The sequence below is a fragment of the Sarcophilus harrisii genome, chromosome 1, assembly GCF_902635505.1.
Source record: "Sarcophilus harrisii chromosome 1, mSarHar1.11, whole genome shotgun sequence".
NCBI lineage: Eukaryota > Metazoa > Chordata > Mammalia > Dasyuromorphia > Dasyuridae > Sarcophilus > Sarcophilus harrisii.
Window position 1 is genome coordinate 150,202,895 of NC_045426.1, and position 12,750 is coordinate 150,215,644.

At 32.7% G+C, this 12,750-nt stretch overlaps 1 long non-coding RNA gene across 1 annotated transcript in view; it reads right to left on the bottom strand.

The window, feature by feature from the left end:
* Positions 1 to 12,027, bottom strand: part of LOC116420899 — a 400,151-nt gene extending 388,124 nt beyond the window's left edge. The window contains exon 1 of the long non-coding RNA XR_004231347.1: positions 11,122 to 12,027. This is a non-coding gene — a long non-coding RNA (uncharacterized LOC116420899). The remainder of the gene's footprint in view (positions 1 to 11,121) is intronic.
* Positions 12,028 to 12,750: the final 723 nt, after the last annotated feature.

Below are 12,750 nucleotides of genomic sequence, written 5' to 3' on the forward strand. Positions count from 1 at the left end.
GATCTCTCTGAAGAACTCTGGAATTAATTGCATGACATGGGAGACACTAGCAAAGGACTGTTCCGCATAGCCTGCACCCATCAAAAAAGGCTCTGTGTTCTATGAGCAAATCAGAATTGCACTAGTTCAAAAGAAATATGAGATGGGCCCTTAAAATCTAAGTAGGATCAGATGGATTCACAAGTGAATTCTAGCCAGCATTCAAAGTTTAATTAATTGCAATGTTAAACTGTTTGCAAAATATCAAAATGAAAGATTCTATAATTTTTTCTATGACATAGATATATTCTTGATACCTAAAGCAAGTGGAGTTTGAACAGAAAAATAAAACCATAAATCTATAATATCCCCAATGAACACTGCTGCAAATTTTGTAAATAAAATATTAGCAAAGAGAGTGCAGCAGCATATTATAAAGATTATACACTATGATCATGATGGATTTCTACCAAGAATGGTCAAATATTTGGAAAACAATGATCCTAATTGATCATATTAATAATGACAAAAATCATATGATTAGAACAATAAAAACAGAAAAGAAATGTGACAAAATACCATACATTCTTTTAAAAAATTTTATTTTCTTAAGATGGCAAGTAATATATAACTAAAACCAATAGCCAACATTATATGTAATAGAGATAAAGGGCATTCCAAAATACTAGAGAAAAATTAAGGATGTCTGTTATCACCATTACTATTTTATTTAGTGCTAAAAACCCTAGTTATATCAGTAAGACAAAAACAATTTGAGAAAAAAAAACATTAGCAATAAGGAAACAAAATTATCACATTTTGCAGAAGACACGATGGTGTCTTTAGAGAACCCTAGAGAGTCAACTAAAAATTAATTAAAACAATAACTTCAGCAAATTTGCAGGATATAAAATAAATCCATGTAATTCATCAAATGTACATTAACAGCAAAATCCAGCAGGAATGGAAATATAAATTCTATTTAAATTAACTAGAGAATATACAAAATATCAGGGAGTCTTCCTACCAACATATGGACAGGTAATATATGAATGCAACTATAAAAGCATTATTATTGAAAGTGAGACAAACCTAAATAATTGGAGAAATATTCATTATTTGTAGGAAGGCTCAACCAACATAATGAAAAAGCTAGTATTACCTAAAATAATTTAGTTTTTTCAATGCCACAATTACCAAATGATTATTTTATAAAACAAGGAAAAAAATGTTAAAAACTCATATAATTTTTTTTAGATTTTTTGAGAATTTTTAATCTCATTGGAACTAATGCTGAAAAAAAAAGTGAGGAGAAAGGTTGACCAACATCAGACTTCAAACTCAACTATAAACCAATAATATCAAAATAATTTTGTGTGATTGAGATGTTATGAGCTTTATCATTGCAATAGAATAGATACACACGGCACAAAAGCTGATGAATAGAGTAGCCTAATGTTTGATAAAACCAAAGATCTCAGATATTAAGGAATAGTTTACAATTTAACAAAAACCATTAGGGAAACAACAATCCAGAAGAAACTAGGCCACATTATATAGCACCACATTATATAGCAAGATAAGTTCTAAATGGGTATATATATATATATTTTTTTTAGTTAAACTTTTTTTATTAAAGCTTTTTATTTTCAAAATATATGCATGAATAATTTTTCAACATTAACCCTTACAAAACTTTCCAATTTCCTCCCTTCCCCCACCTTTTTCCCTAGATGTCAAGTAATCTAATATATGTTAATGATAGAAATAAATGTTAATTCCAATTAATGCATACATATTTATACAATTATCTTGTTGCACAACAAAAAACAATGGCAGAAATAAATGTTAAATCCAATAAATGCATACATATTTGCACAATTATCTTGCTGCACAAGAAAAAAACAAATCAAAAAGAAAAAAATAAAATAAAATGTAAGCAAACAATAAAAGTGTGAAAATGCTATGTTGTGAGCCACACTCAGTTCCCATAGTCTTCTCTCTAGATGTAGATGGCTTTCTTCATCACAAGATCATTGGAATTGGTCTGAATCATTGTCTTAATTCCACTGAATTAACACCTTGTTGTAAGATTACTTGTTTCAAGTACACTTGGTCCTCTATATATCACTACCATGTCTGTGTCATAAAAAAAATTTGGTAAAAGTCCTTCTTTCCCTATTTTTTCCAATAGTTTGCTTAGTATTGGAAGTAATTGTTAAATGTTTGGTAAATTCAAAGGTAAATCCATCTGCCCCTGGAGATTTTTTTCTTAAAGAGTTGATTAATAGCTTGTTCTATTTCTTTTTCTAAAATAGGACCACTTAAGAAGTTTATTTCCTTTTTTGGTAATCTGGGCAACCTATATTTTATGTATTCCTCCATTTGACTTAGATTAGCAAATTTATTGACATAAAGTTGAGCAAAATTACTCTTAGTTATTGCTCAAATTTTCTCTTCATTTGTTCTCCTTTTTTTATTTTTGAGACCAACAGTTTGATCTTCCTCTCCTTTTTCTAACCAGATTAACTAAAGGTTTATCTATTTTTGTTGTTTTTATTTTCATAAAACCAATCCTTAGTTTTATTTATTAATCCAATAGTTTTCTTACTTTTATTACATTAATCTCCCCTTTTATTTTTAGAATTTCGAATTTGGCATTTAATTGAGGGTTTTTAATTTATTCTTTTTCTAGCTTTTTTAGTTGTAAGCTCAATTCATTGATCTTCTCTTTCTCTATTTTATGCAAATAAGCATCTTGAGATATAAAATTTCCCCAATTTACTGCTTTGGCTGAATCCCATAAATTTTGCTATGTTGTCTCTATATTGTCATTCTCTTGGATGAAATTATCTCCAAAGTTTTCACACCTAACTTTTCTAGAATTCTATTTACCTCCTTAACTTCTTTCTTAATTATCTTGTGGTTCAATTTTTCTACTTCTGAGAGAGCAAGATTGAGATTCCCCCACTATTATGGTTTTGCTGTCTATTTCTTCTTGCAACTCTCTTTAATGTTTCCTTCAGGAATTTAGATGCTATACCACTTGGTACATATATATTTAGTATTAATATAATTTCATTACCTATGGTAACAGATATACTTTATCTTTAAATAAGATAGCAAGATATACTTTCCTTCCTTATCTCTTTTAATTAGGTCTATTTTTTGCTTTTGCTTGATCTGAGATCAGGATCACTACCCCTGTTTGTTTGGGTTTTTTTTTTTTTTGCTTCATCTGAAGCAAAATAGATTCTGTCCAGCTTTTTACCTTTATTCTGTATGTATCACTTTTCTTTAAATGTATTTCTTGTAAACAATATATTGTAAGATTATGACTTTTAATCCAGTCTGCTATCCACTTCTGTTTTATTGAAGAATTCATCCCATTCACATTCAGAATTAAAGTAACTAATTCTGTATTTCCTGCCATCTTATTTATCCCAAGTTATGCTTTTCTCTTTCTTTTCCCACTTTCTCTCCTCCCCAGTATTTTGCTTCTAACCACTACCTCCCTCAAACAGCCCTCATCCTTTATATCCCCTCCCTATCTCTTATACCTTTCCCTATTACTTCTGTCTTTCTTTCTATTAGCTTCCCCCTTTCCTTTCCCCTTTCTCCTCCCACTTTCCTATAAGGGGAGACAAGTTTCTCTATAAAACCAAATATATCTAATATTATCTCTTTGATCCAAATCTGAGCAGAGTAAGACTCACATAATCTTCATCCTCCTCCCTTCTTTCCCTCAATTATAATAGGTCTTTTTTGCCCCTTCATGAGATATGATTTCCCTCATTCTACCTCCATTCTCCTTTTTTTTCTAGTACAATCCCCTTTCCACTCCTAGTTTCTTTTTTATATTATTACAGTAAAATCAAATTATACCTGCATTCTCTGTGCACACCCATAACAGAGATATAGTTCTCAACAGTTCTTTCCTTTTTAGATTTTTATGCTTATCTTCAGTTCTACATTTGGAGCTCAAATTTTTTGTTCAGCTCTTGTCTTTTTATCAGAAATAACTGAAATTCACCTGTATCATTGAATGTCCATCATCTTCCCTAAAAAAATAATGATCAATTTAGCTGGATATTTTATTCTTGGCTGCATTCCAAGTTCCTTTGCCTTTCAGAATATCAGATTCCAGGCACTTCTATTTTTTTTTTCAGTGGAAGATGGTAGGTCCATAGGAGCAATCCTGATTATGGCTCCTCAATATTCAAATTGTTTCCTTCTGGTGCTTGCAATATTTTTTCCTTGGTCTGATAGTTCTGAAATTTAGCCATGATATTCCCTGGAGTTTTCATTTTGGGGTCTCTTCTAGGAGGTGATAGGTAAATTCTTTCAGTGGCTATTTTACCTTCTGATTCTAGGATATCAGGGCAGTTTTCCTTGATGATTTCCTGAAAGATAATGTCTAGTTTCTTTTTTTCATCATGGTTTTCAGGAAGTCCAATAATCTTTAGATTGTCTCTCCTAGATCTATTTTCCAGGTAAATTGTTTTCCCCAGTAGTTATTTTACATTTTCTTCTATTATTTTTTTCTTTTTTTTTGGGGGGGGGTTGTTTGACTGATTCCTGATATCTCATTAAGTCATTCATTTCCATTTGTTCAGTTCTAATTTTTAGTGAATTATTTTCTTCAATTACCTTTTTTTAGTTCTTTTTGCATCTGGCCAATTGAATTTTTAAATGAGTTGTTTCAATCTATGAATTTTTTTTCCATTTCACAAATTCTATTTTTTAAGTGGTTGTTTTTTTTTTCCATTTCACAAATTCTGTTTTTCAGGGAGTTGTTTTCTTTTTCCATTTTTGTCAAATCTATTATGTAAAGAGTATATGCTTCTTTATTTCACTAAATCTATTTTGCAAGGAGTTTTCTTCAGATAATTTCCATGTTTCCTTTTTCAAACCTTCTTGCAAAGTTTTCATTTCCTTTCCCCATTTTTCTTCTAGCTCTCTTTTAAGATTCTTTTTTTTTTCATTCTTCCAAGAGAACCTTGTGAGATGGAGAGCAATTTATATCACCCTTTGGGACTAAATCTGGAGACAATCTGTTTTTAGTGTCCTCAGGGTTTGAAATCTGCTTTTCTCTTTCTCCATAAAAACTGTCAGAGTTCTTTTTGATTTTTTGCTCTTTTTAAGTTGAGGTCTGCTTTTAGGGCAAAGAGGAGATTGTCCAAGCTTCTTCTACAGGTGACAGTGACTGAGTTGGGTCAGTGCTGTCTAATTTCTTGTGCTGTGTGGCCATGACCAGGTCACATGAAATTCTGATGTCTAGAGGCTCACTACTTGCCTTTTGTATTTGTGTTGAATGTCTCATCTAATTAGGTTGGATGTCTCATCTAAACTTGTTAGTCTGCTGATCTACTGGATTGCAATCAGGACAGAGTGCCCAACAATTTTGTAGATTCTTCCCAGTAGATTCTCTGGCACTTGGAGCCCACACCATCCTGGGAGTGTGCACTGCCTGTATTGGGCACTTGTGCTTGGCCCACCAGCACTCAGCCTGCCTCCCTCCATATCCAATTGAAACAGACCTTTTATGGTGATCTTCGAAATTATCTTCTACTGGAAATTTGTTACACTCCCAATATTCAGGGGTTCTGTCACTCTAAAACCAGACTTTCTTCAGATAACTTTAGTATTCTTAGTGAAATAAGAAATCCAACTATCTGCTTTATGTATACTGTGAGGGCTAGGAGCAAGAATCATGTGTTCCTTCCTTGTTTATCCTTCCTTCTCAAAGAGGACCATGACATCATGAAGGTACTGTCATCACTTGCAAGTGAATTGGAAATAGGTTTGGAGCCTTAACAAAGAAATAAAGCACAAGAGAGTAAATGATTGGAGCATGTTTTCCTAGACAGCCTGTGGTGATTTTGGTAAGAAGTTACCTGTACTTTTCTAGATTGCTTTGCTCTCCACTGATCTATGTCTTTGTTCACATGTTTTGACCAATTAACCTGAGAAGGGTATTGGTTATTTCCATTCCATTAGATCTATTGCTTCCCTCACTATTAATACAGACGTAAAATACTCTTAACGAACTTAATTTTTTTTTCCTTGCCTTGCTTTAAATTTATGTAACATGATTTCTCCACCTGTTTTATATTCAAAGGGAATATTTAAAATAAGAATAATCTTCAGGACTCAATGTCCTTTTCTAAAGATTCTGTTTCCATTGCTGACATGATGAAAATTATGCAATATCTTCCACAACCCCATCTCTACAGGAAATCCCAATAATAAATAAAGGTAGGTCTTTATTTCCTAGACCTATGCCATGCTTGGGGTTCTAACCACCAGGAGCTTCTCATATTTACGATTTATACATGCAACAATAGCTTATATTTCAACCTTTGTAATTTTTTTTTGTTTTGAGCAAAATCAGGGATATAGACAGAGGTAATATGATGTTGCCTTCTCTAGCCTAAATAAATATCTCATATGTATATTTACTATTTTTTTTAAAAATGTATGGTTGATCAAATGCAAATTCACTTAAAAGAGATCCTGAATTTATAGTAGATTTTTAATCTTTGTGGATTTTCTTAATAAAGGTAAATACAATTATGTAAGAGTCCAAGACATTTTTTGGTGTTAAAAAGACATTATTATTATATTTTAATATTATGTTATTATATTACATTATATTTTAATAAAATTATAGAAAGCAAGATTGCTTATTATATGAATCATTCTACAAATTGTACTAAAATTAAATAAAGATGCACATATGGCTTCTGAGACTTTTTGCCATAACTCCTCAACAGCCTTCAGAGGCCCATGGCCCCCATCTAAGCATTACTATAAAATTTCATTGAGTTTGAGGAACTCAAAGATATTTTCCCAATTTAAATGGAGACAAAGTTATTGCACAATTGGCTCCTCCCTATCAACAAAATAGATTCCAAAATAGATGTAAATAGATCCTCTGGCTCCAAATCTAGATTTCCTATGCCACAAGGCTGTTGCTGTAGATTGAGATCAATTTGCATGTTGGTGGTGGTACAAGGTATGGCAGAAGGAAACAGAAACTAATAATAATAATAACAGCTGACTACATCTACTAAAATATAATGCTTTAAAATTTGCACAGTGTTTTAAGATAATCTAAACAGTCCTTCACAACAACTCCAAAAAGTAGTCAGTAGAGACACTGTCATTTCCAATTTTATAGGCAAGATTTGAACCCAGTTTATCTTGATTCCTCCCTTCAATATCACAAAATTCCCCAAAAGAAAACTTAACTTTTCTATGCTCCATATCCCCATGATCATTTCAAGTTAGGAGCTCTTGATTATCAGTAAGAAAATGAAGTTACATAATCATCTTGATTATATCTCACATTTAAATTGTACTTTATTCATAACAACTTTATGAGGCATGTATTTAAGAATATTAAATGCTAAAAAAAATCACTATCCTCACTGTGCTATAAAAAACAACAACAAAACAAAACAGACTCACAGAAATCAAATGATTTGCTCATAGTCAAATGACAAATTTGGTATAGGCAGAATTTGAAGCCAGAACTTTTGACCCCAAAGACATACATTTATATTGCCCCATGCCATTTCTTCTTAGAGATCATTGCTTTAATAAAAATTATCTATCAATCATTTCACAGAAGTTTATGCTTATTAGGTAAATATCATTGTTGTCATTCAGTTGTGGCTGTCTCTTTGTGACTCCATTTTGTTTTCTAAGCAAAGATACTATAGCAATTTGTAATTTCCTTCTCTGGCCCATTTTACAGATGAGGAAACATAAGTAAGTGATTTACCCAAAGTTACACAACTAGTAAGTATCTGAAGCCATATTTGTACTCAGGAGTCTCCCTGACCACAGACTTAACTTTCTATCTACTATACTATCTAGCTGCTCCTCAGGATACCCCAAATGGATGGGAGAAGGTTTGGGAATGAACCTCTCATTTTGTTGGTAAAAAGAACTTCAAAATGAACATATTCTCTCTACCAATGCAAGTTGAAACCTTCTATGAAATACATAGTCTTAAAGAGTTGTGTGGGAGGTTGAGTGAATTGTCCAGGTTTACATATATCCAATATACGTCAGAAGCAAGGCTCTTCCAAACTTTGAGGTCTGGCTTCTGTCTGCCATGCTAATCTTTCTACTGAAAATCAGTAGCTGCCTGTTTTTTCTCCATTATAATTAAAGTTTAGGTTATTCTATTTACCTTCCAACCATTTGTTTTATCATTCCTAATTCTAATAATGCATCTAAAATAACATGGCAACTCTCACCTAAAAAGCATTTATCGTCTATAATCTAATTTATACTTGCAATATTTCCATGTGGTAGAGACTGTGCCTAATTCAAATGGAAAGAAACCAGCCACCAAGAACAGCTTCACTAAATATCACAGAAAAGGCAAGTTTCTATCTTTTTCTGAATGTCCATAGGACCTACCCTAATCTCACAAAAAATCGTTGGTACTCTCAGCATACAGGTTTCCTCACCTCTTTCTTTCCCATTTTTGGCCTGGGAGAATAGAAGGCAAAATGTCATCAGTACATAGGAAAAAGGAAAAAGGAAAATGTATTAGGCATTCAATAACTGTTTCTTGAATTGAACTAGATATATCCATTTGGGCAGCCAGATGGTTGGTCAAAGGGTAATGAGATGGATTGCATACTCCTCCAGAATGCTCTTACAAGTTCAGAAGAATGTCACAAGTTTAGAAGTACAGGAATCATCACCATTATTATTCAAAATTGTATTACAAATGTTCTTTATAGCCTTAAAAAAAAGAAATTGATGGAATAAGCCTAGGTAAGGAGGGAAAAAAAACTTACGCTTTTTGCAAATGCTATATTATACTTAAAGAACCCTAGAAAGTCAACTAAAAATCAATTTAACAACTTTAGAAAAGGTGTAGGATATAAAATAAACCCATAAAAATCATCAGTATTTTTTAATGTTAACAACAAAATCCAGTAAAAATAGAGAAATTCCATTTAGAATAATCACAAAGAATATAAAGTAATTGGGGCTGTACTTGCTAACACACACACACACACACACACACATACACACACACAAAACCACACACACACATACACACAGAGGAATTTTATGACTACAATGATAAAATACTTCAGAAATAAAAACAGAGCTAAATAACTGTAGAAATATAAATTGGTCATGAGCAGGCTGAGCCAATATAATAAAAAGAAGTTCAGGAATGTTGCACTGTATTCTGCTGCCTCCAACAGTCTCAAGTCAAAGTTGACTATTAATAACAACAATTTTATTAGCTTTTAGCTTCTGTGCCATCTTATACTGTAACCTAAAGTTATTCCTAGTGTTTTGCCACATGGACATTTCTAGTCTAAGATAAAGTCATATTGTACAATCTCTTCTCTTTCTTATTCAATAACCCTATTGCAGAGCCTTATGACAACATACTGGTCCACAGAAGTCCTAAATTGCATAAACTAGTCCCAATTAAAAACTACCAAAGCTCTGTTTGTACCTTAAAACAATTCTTCAATCAACATATACTCTTCTGTATAGATATCTATATCAAAACCCCATCAAATTATAATCCAATCAAAACCATAAATAAAATTGTAAGTAAAAGAAACCTTCTTTTGCCAGAATAGAAGAAAATGTTAATTATTTGAGCCTCAGTTTCCTTAGCTAGGTGTTAAAGTGCATGAAACACTGGACTTAGAGTCAGGAATACTTGAGTTCAAATCCAGCCTCTTCAAGGACCTATTAGTTCTATGACTCCAGAGAAGTCATTTAACCTCATTCTGCCTCAGTTTCCTCATGTGTTAAATAGAAATAAGAATAGCAATTGCCTCTCTGGGTTGTAAGGATTAAATGAGGGAATATATGTAAAATATGTAAATATTATATATTAACTATTATGATTACTAGTTGTAGTATAAAGGGGTTGAATTACATGGTGTTTAACATCCTTCTATCCAAACATTCAAAGATTAGGTTTAGACTTGGACAGGCTTTTAAAGATGGAAATTGTTTGATTTTTTTTCTCCTTATTTAATCCTTTGGAAGCACAAATTCTCCAGAAATACTTACTCTATGTTGAGTGAAGTACAATTCAGGCAAAGAAAGAGCAGCTATTGGGGGCGGGGAAAGGAAACACCCACATAAACGAGTGTGTGTCTTAACAAGGAAAGAGCTCACTGAAAAGGTCACAGATTGGATAGGAAATATGCTATTTACCAATGGTGGAGAAGCAAAATCCCAAACACATATAAAACTTATTCTAAATATTTGCCACTCTGTTTTCTTTAAGACCATTGTGCATTAACACAAACTGACTGAATACACATGAAGGGCACAAAGGAGGCAGGTTACAGGTTCTTGAATCAGCAGCAAGAATTCCCTCACCAGGAGACTGCCTGGTTTCATCAAGTTCACCTGTACTAACCTTACTCCTGTGAGACACATTACACAACAACAACTGCTTACAGAACAATGCTCACAAAACTTCAATTAAAATACACTTTATTCTTCCTTTGGTCTGTCTCAGCTATTCTCTGGCAGCTACACTAAAAATGTCTTACTCTGTTGTTCACATGATTTTGCTGTTCTTTATATGCAATTTTACACTTATGTAACTTGATTTTGGTTCAAGGCACAGTTTTATTAGCATTTTCAATAGGAACTAATGAACCACCTTCTTCTAATAATGAGGGGGAAAATATTGACCAGTTCTGAAAGTTTCTATTGATACAAAAACTACTTCAGGTCCCTTTCTCTGAAAATTGAATATCTTAATTTCCCTTTATACGTGTAATTCACAGTCAAGGTGAGTCAAAAGCAAAATCAATTAATTTCTCAGATCTAAAATACTGAACTGGAAGCCTAACCTCAAAACACTCTTTCACAAACATAAGGCACATACTAACCAGCAAAATATAATAATACAAATGTTCTTACTACAGAAAAACATTCAATCAGGTACTAAACATAAAAAACAACCAAATAATACAACAGTGTGGGTATTGAATAATGTGCCAAAAAGATATCTTTCATACACACATCTTTGAATATTTTCTCTCTGAGATAATTCAATCTATTTCCCTCTCGTACTCCAACAGCAAATTCCCATTTTCCTACTGGTATCCCTGGCTGATTTACCTTGTGAAGTTGCTTCTGTAGTGCTGTCATCAGTATGTGTCCAAGGAAAATGAAACTCCAGTCTCTCCCAACAATACCAACTCTCTGACACTTGATAGCAGGAAAGAGGGAACCAACATTCCAGCTAATCTTAGCTCTTTCTTAGTAGATCTTTAAACAAAAACAATTCAAGCCCCTGACGCAAGGGACTGCAGTCTTTACATAATGTTTAGTTTCTAATGCCACTTTTTTTTTTTTAAAGTTTCCTATCTTTCATCCTACAATATTAAGTTTGAGATGAAAAAACTCCGTATGTTGCCCTCACATTCTACACAAAGCTTTTAGAAAGGTTATTGGAGATCTACTATCAAGTTGAAAGAAAGTTTTTGGTGAGGGTAGGATGGAGAACGCCACTCTGCCTTAATTCTATTAAATAATGAAAACAATGTTTCTAAAGACTTTAACACTGAATCTATTAATTTGCTGGTTAAAAAAAAATTCCCTCTGGGGTCAGCTTTGAAATATTAGTTGCCTGACAGAAGCTTTAGTCTTTCAAAAATGAAAGAGATCTTATGAGATACCAAGTAAGGCTCCTTCATTCGGTGTTCTGCAAAGAATGGTGAGCCTTGTCAAGACTCGAATACTGTTGGCACATTTTAACTGCTCAGGAAAAAGAAAAGTTATGATCCTCCCTAATCATAATTAAAGGCACTAAGGCAAACTCCTCTTTACTCAAAAGCCACAAAACCAGAAAGTTCAAATATCCAAAACTGTTTTATGAGAAAGAATCCAATGAAATATTTTTTAAAGCAGATCTTGGAAATTTATTTTTAAAAGCAACTTCTCTTTAGGATATGCAATGCATTCAGTAGAAATGAAGCTTGATTTTCAACAATATGTACTAGAAAGTTTCCTCATTTGGGGATTAGAGGCATGAATTCAAATTTTTACTTATTTCATACTTTCTATGTGATCATGAGAAAATTATTTTATCTTTCAGAACACAGTTTACTCATCTGTAAAATGAAGGAGTTGAACTAAATGAACTCTGGTATCTCTAATCTATGACCCTTAAGTGACCTGTAAATTCTCTTCCAAATCTAAAACTCTAACAATACATAATTTAAATAACAATAGTTGAGATTTATAAAGCACTTAAAGTTTGAAAGTGTGGTACAGTGGAAAGACTATTGAACAGAACTAGAGGACTTTTGTTCAAATCTTCTTTCTGACACTTAACTGCCTAACCTCATTTAACTGTCCTGAGTCTCAATTTACACATACATAAAATGAAGCAGTTGGACTGATAGCAGTTGAGGGTCTTTCAAATTCTAGAATTATAATCCATTGGCCTATTGGTATTATTATATCTATTTAACAGAAAAGGTAATTGAGGCTCAGAGAGATTTAATAACTTGCCCATTATTATTACTTTGTGAGCTCCATGATTATGAGCTCCTGACTGTCTTTTACCTCTTTATATTGCCGGCACTTGGCAAGGATCTGGCACATTTTTAGTGCTAAACAAAGCTTGTTGAATGATTGATTACCCAGCAAGTATACATCAAAGGCAAGAGGTGATCTTGCTTACTTTCTAGTCTGCTTATCTGGTGTTCTACAAATTTGCTTAATAACTCAATAACACATGAT